This window comes from Chlorocebus sabaeus, chromosome 2 (assembly GCF_047675955.1).
Source record: "Chlorocebus sabaeus isolate Y175 chromosome 2, mChlSab1.0.hap1, whole genome shotgun sequence".
In the NCBI taxonomy this organism is placed as follows: domain Eukaryota; kingdom Metazoa; phylum Chordata; class Mammalia; order Primates; family Cercopithecidae; genus Chlorocebus; species Chlorocebus sabaeus.
In genome coordinates this window covers 64,500,071-64,510,665 of record NC_132905.1, presented here as the reverse complement: position 1 = coordinate 64,510,665, position 10,595 = coordinate 64,500,071, and the positions used below count along the sequence as shown (strand labels likewise).

General features: G+C 51.0%; 1 long non-coding RNA gene across 1 annotated transcript; it reads right to left on the bottom strand.

The window, feature by feature from the left end:
- Positions 1-2,862: 2,862 nt before the first annotated feature.
- LOC140710445 (uncharacterized) lies at positions 2,863-8,775 on the bottom strand. Its single transcript, XR_012091460.1, has 3 exons — positions 7,743-8,775; positions 6,314-6,443; positions 2,863-2,974 (listed from the first exon to the last, which is right to left on the bottom strand). It is a non-coding gene; the product is annotated as an uncharacterized lncRNA (long non-coding RNA).
- Between the last annotated feature and the right edge of the window lie 1,820 nt (positions 8,776-10,595).

Below are 10,595 nucleotides of genomic sequence, written 5' to 3'. Positions count from 1 at the left end.
AATGATTGCAGGGGGACTGCGGGTCAACACATGCTGCATAAACCAAAGAGCAATATGTCTCCCACTCATAAATGGGGCCGTTTTTCAAAAAGACGTGGATGGCGTGGTGGTCAGTAATCACACTCAGGCTGAAGGGCACCTGCATCCCTGGGAGTTTCAGGTCACTGTTTCCCAGAAACTCAAGACACTCAGGTTGTATCTGTGACACTTTCTTAACGTTTAAAATCAATCCTCCAGAGATAACATGATAACGACTGAGAACAAACCAGGGGTTGCTGGTGAAAACCAGGGAAGGGCTGACAGCAAGAGGCATAGAGTTTAGACGTTCAGCCCTGGGAGGGAGGAAGAAGAGGCGTGGGGGGCTCGAGCCTAGGGTCTGCCTCCTCCTCTCCTCCTAGTGGAGTCCAGGCTGGCTGCTGAGCACCTCACACACAGGAAGATTATTGCCTCTTCGTGTCCAGATTAACTGTCCCCAAAAGTGACCGGGTTCTCTGATTCACCCCTGCCACCTTCACCCTGGCAGAGGGGAGCCTGGGCCCCTTGGCCGTGTGCACTGAGACCAGCTGATGCCCTGCTCGACTCGAGCTCCTCAGCCCCAGTTCAGCCCACCCAAGACCCAGAGTCCTGCCTGTCTCTGCCCAGTGATGGTTTAACTCCTATCTAGACCATACCATGTTCCCAAAACGCTTCTCAGTGAGAAGGATACAAACAGCTTTCTTTGGGCCTCCACGTGCTCCCAGCTGATGCCTCGTGATGCTCTCTCCTCGGTCCTCCTCTCCTTCTCCTTCCTCCCCTCAGGCAGGTGGTTCTCCTGGTGCCTCCAGGAGGGAGCACACGGCACGGCAGAGAGCCAGCGTCACCATGGACACCTCTTGGCTCTTGTTTCCCAAAATCCCAAACCGAGAGAAGAGGGAAGAGGCAGAAAGTTCAGCAGGTGCAGAACGCGGGGCCTTCCTGCGGACTAGATAGACCACCTGGTGGGCCTGAAGGAGCTGGGAGGCTGCAGACCTCAAAGCTGAGAGACCTCAGGCTCTCCTGGGTCACTTGTCCTGGGAAGTGATTCCATGGGATTCTTGGTATCCTCAAAGCACAGCACAAAGGGACACCAGGTGGCCCAACCCAGTGGGGACCACCTGTGGCCAGAGGGCTTTTCTGTGCCTCCGCCTTGCCTGAGTCTTTGAAATAACCCTGGTGAGGTGGGGAGGAAGTGGCTGGGAATCAGAACTCGCCTTAAAAACCGGAAGTGGGATTTTCCACAGAGAGGAGGCCAGGTGTAAAAGCGAATGAGGGTGATTTATGAAAAGCAAGGAAATGCAAAGTCCCTGCAGACTGAGGTTCACAGCTTGCCCACGCTCTGCCTGCTCCTCCGGCCATCCCGTGTTTCACACGGACAGCCTCGCCCCTGGGCCTGCTCAGCGGAGGCTCCTGTCTGAGGGAAGCCTACGTTCAGCCACCAGAGGAATCCGGCAAAGTGGGCAGGCACCTTCCCTTCTCCACCTGCCTCTGTTGTCAGGATGAATGGCCCAGACTCCCTGAGAAGCTCTCGTGCTCACCAGACACCTTTCCAGTTTCAAGATCTTTCCTCAGCCCCTGAAGTCCCACAGACCCCACAGAGCCCCTCCCGGCTCCTGCCCTGTTTCCTAGGAAGGTCACATGTTCTTTAGTGCAGTCATTACCCACACTCTTCCCAGGGTGGGAAGTTACCCAGTGCCTCCAATGGAAACAAGTTCCCTCCAACTTAAAGTGGCTAAAAGTGGCTGTGATTTCAATGCTTTCGTTCCCTCTGCCGAGGGAGGGGGCTGAGGAGAAATGGATTGAGACTGACTGAAGGTCGTCGGAACCTGCGTGGCCCCGTGCTGAGCGCCGTGTGGTCACCAACCTGTTCCACCCACATGTACGGCCTAGCGGCTTGGGAGGGACATGGAGGCATGGAGCAGCAGGGAGGCCACGTTGCCAGTACCCCAGCCATGCCTCCTGAAAAGTAGGAGCATGGACATGTCACCCCCCTGGGCCTCATCCCCTCGGTCCCCTCCTCCAGCAGGTGAATATGACACTGTGGGCAGATGCAGGGGCATTGCAGGGGGACACTGGAGAATCCACGGGAACCGAGCTGCAGCTGCATCCACGATGGAGGCCTGGAAGCAGAGGCAGAATGTGGGTGGCCTGGAGCTTCTCCTAAGGGTGGCCAGAAGTAGGAAAATAATAATGGACATTTGGGCTCATTCCTCATCACACACAAAAAAAGTGCCAAGATGGAGCAGAGCACAGGACGTTGCAAGGACAGTGATCTCAGTCAAGGACCAGGGCGGGGTCATGTCAGACCATCCCTGACAGCCGAGGCATGGCAGGTTCCCAATGCTACACTGACCTGGTGGTTTTCAGAGCTCTTCCTTGCATCACCCACAACTGCCCACGGTGACCCGGCATTAAAGGAAACTGCCAGTCCTTGGATCTGCGATGCCCCTTCCTGGCCCCACACCATCCCGCCGTGTGCCCACATGTCCTTCCTCTGAGTCATGCAGTGGGTTCACTGCACATGGAAGCCAATATTATAGCTCTGACTTTTGAGAAAAGAAAAGGCTTTATTGCAAGGCCAACCAGCAAGGAGACAGGAGGCAGGGCTCAGATCTGAATCCCCAGGATTAGGTCGGGTGAGACTCTAATGGGCTGGGGAGGGCAGGTTGGTATGCAGACGCACTGGCGGGGCGGATTTCGATGGGACAGCTTTAAACGTGGTTATTTACGGTAAGGTGCGGAATGGTGGACTTCAGCACTGGCTCTTCCTGGATAACAGACCGCTCGTTTCTGAAAGGGTTCCAGTGTTCAGCTTCCAGTGATGCCCAGGCTTTTTGATTCCTCAGGGAGGAAACGTTGGTTCTAAGTGTTACTGAGGTGACGGTTTCCTGCTCTCCACATGCCCAGGTCATATGACTGCAGCTTCGGCTCTGCTACTTCTGCAAAACAGCTTGACATCCTGTGATCCACATGATAGGGACAGTTAGGACTGGTCCTGCAGTGACAGTCCTTCCCGAGTCTCCCAGGTGCTGACAGATAAAACAGTTTTAACTTGACCTAAAGTCTCAAACTAGGCTTGAGGACATTTAATACAAATGATTGGTAAAGTGGCGCCATCACATGCCATAATTAAACACATCCAAACAGCGTAATCTATGCACAGTTACATCTAAACAAAGTCACCCACTCACACCATGCTGGCATCTATTTTAGATAAATCATCCAATTTCTCGCTCACATACTCTTCCAAAAGGTCAAGCCGCCCTGAGCAGCCAGGTCTGTGACGAGGGTTTGAACTCCGCACTGCTGCTCACTCCCCTATCCAGAGCCCAGCATTGGCTTCCGCTGGACCACCCAGAGAACCCCACAGGGGCCTTGCTGGCTCCCCTCAGCCTCCGGCAGCTCCTGAGCCCCAGAGCCCAGGTTGCACCCCAGGTCCGTTCAGCCCCACCTCTGGGAGGGAGGGCCTGGCCTTGGGGTTTCCTGAAGCTCCCGGGTGACTCCAACCAGCAGCTAAGCCCAAGAACCCCTAATTCAGGCAGTAAGCATGCGTGCATGAGTCATATTTTGTCATGTAAACCCCACATTCTCCAAGTAAAAATTGAGGCCGACACTGGGTACTCAATAAGATCATTAAAGTCCTATGATCATGACTAACATTCAACTGCAGAGGGCACGGAGGCACACTGACCACTGACTGCACAGTCAGGGAGGGCGGGGCTATAGGGACAGAATGACGGGGAATCACGTGAACCCACCAGTGACCACCACGCCCTCACCCAGCAGACCGCCAAAAGCTCCCCAAGTGCAGAGGGGCGGATCTGCTGGCCCCGAGCTGCCTGCTCCCCCCCGGTTCTCAAACCCAAGCACCTCGCTCCCCGCTGAGTGCGGAGACCTGTGACTTCACACTCTGTGGTATCATTGCACTCCGCTGGGGAACGCACAGTGCCCCCATGCAGTGCAATGTGCATCGTGCAGAACCTACACCTGCCGTCACCCTGCACCCGGCCCCTCACTCGATGTCCCCACCCATGTTCCCACGTTGCTGTTCCCCCTTTAGAGGCCCTTGGGTTCAGAGGATGCCCTGAGCCGTGGGATTCCTATGAGCATTTGAGTGCTTGCCCAGAGCCAGACTCCAAAGTGGACACAAAACAAGAGAGCTAGGCATGACCACACTAAGTGGAGCATGCCGTTACCAAACTAAACATAAAATGTTTCTGCTTAAAATAAAATAAATCCAATAATTTCCAGGTCCCTGGAATTTATTCAGAACCCCTGTAAACTGCTAGATGGTTGCCCTCAAGTCATGGAAGCACAGAGGAACACCAATGAACGTCCAACGCTGTGCTTTCACAAAACACACAACCCTGTCCTCTCCCCATTTCGGTCCCAAGAAAATCACACCAGTGGAGCAGCAAGAATGGGGGCTTGCTGTGGACCATCACAGCCCCATAACTGAGGGACTGAGGTGGAGGCAACCCAGGAATAAACCGCAAAGTGCCTGGGCTCCAGGTGGCTCCACTGAGAGCCAAGAGTCCCACTGGGGAGAGGTGACGTGCTTCTCTGCTTCTTTGTATTTAGAGCCCCCTGCCCTCCAGAAAATATTTTTACTCAAAATTAGGTTGTCGTTGAGATATCATTTTATTTTTATTACGAATAGATTTCACCTAAACTGAAAGCTGAATGGATGTCTTTGAGATTTTTTAAGTGTATAAAAAGGAAGTAAATCCCACCCTGGTACATGACCCTACTATTCTCAGCCCGTGTTTCTGCAATCTTCCTGAAGTCGATCTTTTTACCCCTCCCTTCCTCCTCTCCATTCATTTTTGACCCAGACCCTCTTGTAGGCACTGAATAGCAGGGAAGGAGACAGGCCCAGATCTGGCTCTGGTGGAGTTCATATCCTGGTCTAACAGAAACAAACAGGGGATGAAACATTTTCATTAGAGCTAGTGTCATGAACAAAAGGAAACAAGATGAGTGGGGGTCACCACAGCTCCTAGCAGGGGACAGGCAGAGACGGCTGCTCTGAGAGGGTGAATTTGTGAGACTTACAAAACAGGAGACAGACCCAGCACAGACCGCCCAAGCAGAGGGAACGCAGTACTTGCCAAGTCCTGCAGGAAATACCAGGCAGAGATGACCAAGACAGAGCTTCCCTGAAGGAACCTGCACTTTAGTCTGGGAAAGAAAAGTCAAGGCCGTTGATGGAGAACTCACCTCGCACCAGGCTCGGCTCTGAAGTGCTTGCCATGAACATAGGGCAGCAGCCGAGGTTCCTACTGCACACAGCAGTGTATTTCAGTCTGCGCCCGAGAACACACTCCTAACCACAACACTCCAGGACAAGTACACAGGAGGTTGTAACCAAGGGCCAAAACAGTAAGGGACCTTAAGGACCAGAGAAGGGTCTGGCAGAAAGGAAGTCAGGACCTCGCCAGGTATAGATGATTCAGTGTGGCAGAGACTGGGCCAGAAAAGGCGCTGTGGAATCCACCCTGTTGGCTGGAACCCTTGTGCTGGGAGCCCTGAGCAAGCCCCCGTGGAAGGCGGCTCAGGATGCCATGCTGCAAGGAAGCCCAGCCACACAGAGGCCACGTGCGCCACAGACACCGGAGTGAGTAAACCTACTATCAACTCGAAACTTCCCAACTGACGCACCACACCCTGGGCTCCTTCCAAATTCCTTACCCACAGAATCCGTGAACACAGCAAAATGGCTGCTGTTGTACTAAGTTTGGGGTGGCTCGCTGTGTACCCATAATAACTGAAAACCAAGGATGTGCAAAAGAAAGCAAGAGTGCTGATGCCTCTGAAGCACTACAGTGACCTCAACGAGAGGACCTGTGCTCTAGCCCCAGTCCCTGAGTCTGAGAGGTCAAAATGGGAACATTAGAAACTGACCCACCATCCTTTGAAAGGAAAGGCTCAGGGACGTGGCTATCTCAAAGGCAGGTGTCCAGGGGGTCTGAACTGCAATGTGGACCTCCCCATCCCCTTCCACCCTGGGGATGCTTTCTGCCGTGCCATCGCCCCCACGTAAAAGCCCTATGAACAGAAAGCCAGTGCACTGTAAACACGGATGCCACATGGAGAAATCCTCTCAAAAAGGGGTACATAGACCTAAGAGCTTCTGCACCTCTGAGTAATACATTTAACCTGTCTCATTAATATGTTAATGACGGTAAGCAGAAAACATTTAATTAGCCAGAGCTTTGCTTGTTTTCTTTGAATTTTAAAGGATTTCCAGGACATGCACTGGGATCTCTAAAATCTTGAGGGAAGGGTGAGCCAGCACCTTCTTGACCTGAGGTGGATCCCGTCAGCAGGCAGAGGTGCACGGAGCCCAAGCTGCAGCCTGGCCTCTGCGAGGCGATCCTCTCTGCTTTCCTCTTTCTTCTCCTCTTTTCCAACGTCTTCAGAGGGGGCTGAAAGTAAATGAACAAACACACTTACATAGACAGATTGAGCACTTCTAATCTGAAAATCTGAAATCTGAAATGCTCCAAAATCCAAAATTTTGTAAATGTCAACATGACACTGAAAATTCCACATCTGACCTCATGTGATAGATTGCAGTCAAAATTTTGTTTCATGCACAAAATTATTTAAAACATTATATAAAATTACCTTCAGGCTGTGTTTTAGGTATATCTAAAACATAAGTGAGTTTTGTGTTTAGGCGTGAGTGGGTCTCATCCCCTAAGACAGCTCATTACCTGTATGTGCATATTCCAAAATCTGAAAACACTGGAAATCCAGAACACTCCTGGTCCCAAGCACTTCAGATAAGGGACACTCAATCTGTGTGTACATACACATGCACATATGAATGTATTTGTGTGTGTGTGTGTGTGTATTTAGAGAGAGATTTGCAAAGGTTATTTGGTTGCTCCCTGATCATGGCACCATCTTGATTCTAGGATCTCTTGAAGCTCTGTTAAAGGAATCAACAAATGAGCAGGGAAGTGTGTTGAGAAATAAAAATAACCGTGCCTGAGACTCTGCTGGATAAGACAAGCAGAAAATTGGGGTCAAAGGCCTTGAACTGCTAAAATAAGCAAGAGTGCAAGCTCCATGACTCTCTGGAACTGCAGACACCCCACAGGGAAGTGGGGATGCCACTGGAGGATCAGAGACTCTACACTGCCTCTTGAAAAGCTGACAAAGTCCATTATATATACATTTTATGCACCTAAACTCAACAATTTAACAATTCATGTTGGTCAACATTTTAAAGAGAAATGCCCAGAAAAAATAGGCATGAAAAAGGGCAGCCAGTGGTACCCAAAAACCCACCTACTGGGCTCATGTGCCCAGAGAGCTTGAGACACACACTCTGCGGTTCTCTGGGTCGCGCTCAGTGGCCCCACGCTTTCCATGGACGTCGAGAGGAGGTTTTGCTGAGCCATGTCGCTCATGTTTGCAGATTGGTAACCCATGAGCACCACGGCACTGGCATCATGCAGGGCGTGGCACGGGGAACAAAGCAGGGAGCCCTGAACAGCAAGCTGTCGTGAGTGACTGGGGGCGTCTGCATGGGCTTCAACCTCCACCCTGTAAGCCAACGGGAGGTCCCAGCTGTAATCCGGACCAACTCTGCTCTGCGCGAGAGCAATGCGCTTCCTCAGCATTGTTCACACAGCTCCTTCCTAAGATTCCAGTGCCACACTTGCTGTCTCTTCGTAGCCCTGGTTGCCCTTCTCAGGGAGAGAGCTTACACTGACCTGGGGGCAGTGGTCGAGAGATGATGTATCCACAGCTTGGGTGGGGCAGGGGATCACCATCTTCCTCCAATCGCCACTCTTCCAGCAATGCAGCTCACAATCACCTCAGCCCTAAACCAATCTTACTGAAAGCAAATGCCATCCATGTAAAAGATCAGATGTATACAGTACAAGGTGGCACAAAGCCATGATTACTAAAACAGAGCATTATCAGGAAACGGCCTGGCATCTTAATTCCTAAGGCGCTAATAGAGTTGATCTCATACCTCAAATACATCTGATCTCAAAGCTTTGATAAATCTGAGAACAGAGTTGGGTCTTCGGGAAATAGAGACAGCAGCAGGAAAATCCAGAAATAGCATCAGAGGATCCTTCGAAAAACATAGTAGAGAGAGAGACAGACCGCACCTGTACATGGAAGGCAGCTCAACCAAGACAAGACTCAGGAAGATTCCAGGCCGTGGAAGGTGCATATTGCAGTATCATGCCCCTTCAAGACCCTTTAAGCAATCCATTGTATTTAGCAGAAAACACCAGTCTCATCTGAGGAAAACAAATCCCAGGATAGCCAATCAGTGAATTACAGTCTTAGCAGGCACTCACCAGTGGAGGCTGAGTCCAGTGAAACCTAAGAATCAGCCCACACCAAAATTCTGCAGGGAGTCAAAGAAAAACGTACACAAATGCTCACATCAGTGTTAGTCATAATGCCCAGAAAGCAGTCACTGGTGGGCGTATGGAGAAGCCAAATGTGGTCCCTCCATAAGGTAATGTGGTCCGTCCATACGGCAGAACACTGTGGAACCCTGAAAGGGAAGGAAGCTGTGATCCCTCCTGCTGCCACACAACAGACCTGAAAACACTGTGCTCGGTGAAAGAAGCCAGACACAAAAGACACACACTATTTGATAGAGTTCTGTGAAATGCCCAGAATAGGCTAATCTGCGGAGACAGAAAGCAGATTCCTGATTGCCTGGTGGCAGGGGAGGCGGGACTGGGATGTCACCGCTAGTGGGGTGGGGATTCTTTCTGAAGTTAGACAGTGATGGTCACATAGCATTGTGGATGCACTAAAAGTCACTGTTTCCTTCAAAATTGTTAAAATAGTGTTACGTTACGTGCATTCTACCTCAACTTTATAAATTCTATTTGGTTAATCCATTTTTTAAAATTCTGCAGTGGCAGCATCTGGCCAGGGCTCCTTTGTCAGCATGCCTTGGGTGAGGTGAGGAAAGTGGCCCCACAACCTGCTTACCGGGGGAGGAAAAATGGCCCACGAGGTGTCAGGAAGCCAGTAGGATCCAGCCAGAATTTATGGATAAACCATAACCTGGTTTTTTAAATATTTCACGCAAAGGATCTTAAATCCCAAGAAATAGAAACGTGCTGCCAATTTCTTTCATGGATCCCACCAGAAAGAGGGCATGGAGAGGGCCTGAGATGGGCAAGGGCCTCTCTTGCTCTGTTTGCAGTCAACCTCAACCACGGTTGATGAGTCCTGTGGGGCTCCACACCAGGGAACGGCCTTTCCGATGGCCTTTGTTCTTGAGGCTCCTGTAGGAGAAAAAAAAAAGAAAAAGAAAATCCCGTTCAATCACCATAACCTGTCCCTGCAAGAGCATAAAAATAAGTGATTGCTTATTTGAAACACCTGAACTATCACTGCTGCAGCAACTCAGGAAATCTGATAAGGTGATAATGAAAACTGTGTCATGCATGAATATCCATTTTAAAAACACACTTATGTCAGTCTTTACGTAAAGGTCGAAATTAATGTTATGTTGAAAACATTTTTCAAACCACAATTATCTTGACTCATGAAGCGAACCGAATTCCTATTAGGTTTACAGTCTTGGGTTTAAGCCTCACACATTTCACCAGAAGGGCTTCACCAATCAGAGTAAAAGCTGACTTGAAGAGAGATCACAAGGACTTTCTATCCCTGGAGCTGGCTGCCTTTGTTCAGCCTTCTGGGTCACATCTTGCCCTCCAGGGAGAAGTGGCTGATGAGTCAGAAGGCGCTTGTGAAGCCGTCCTTCTCCCAGTGCATCCCACGGACCCCCAGATGCTCTTTCGCACAGGTATGTCTCTTCCCACTGGGTGGCATCTGCGACCTGGAGTCCCTGGCCCAAGAGCCGCCAGTCAGTGCATCACTGGAGCAGCAAGGGACACCCACTGTATGCCCTGCCCACAGGCGAGGAGTAGCCACCAATAGGCTCCAGAGGCTGATGGGGAGCCACTGTGTGGTGCATCTCCCCTGCCCAGCAGCCGTTTTGGTGTTTTGGTGGTGCCTGGAAGGTGTACAGTACCATGTGGAAGTGGCTCGATGTATTAGCCATCTGTAGCTGCATAACGCCACACACTTAGCTTTAAACAATACCCATTTGCCACCGTGCAGCACGGCAGCTCGGAAGTCCTGACATGCTTGGCTGGGCTCTCTGCCTTTGCTCTCACAAGCTGGAACCAGCGTCAGCTCTGCTGTACTGTAGGTGGAGGCTCCAGGGAAGATCAGCTTATGGTCTCATCCAGGTTGTGGCAAAATTCAGTTCCTTGTGGTTCCAGGACTGAAGTCTCTATTTTCTTATGTCTATCAGCCAAGGACTAGTCTCAGCCCCTGAAGGCTGCTCTCAGGTCCTGACCCATGACCCCCTCCACATCACCATCAGGAAAGGAGCAGCTCCCTGGACAGAGCAGCTCTGTCACCCGTGGGTCCCTCTGACTTCCCCTTCCATCACCAGTTCAAGAATATCCTCTGCTGTAAAGGGTGTGTGGCGAAGCTCAGCCCAGCTGGGTAATCTGTTATTTTAAAGTCAAAGGATTAGGAACTTTCTCCGTCCACCTGTGCTGCGGCAA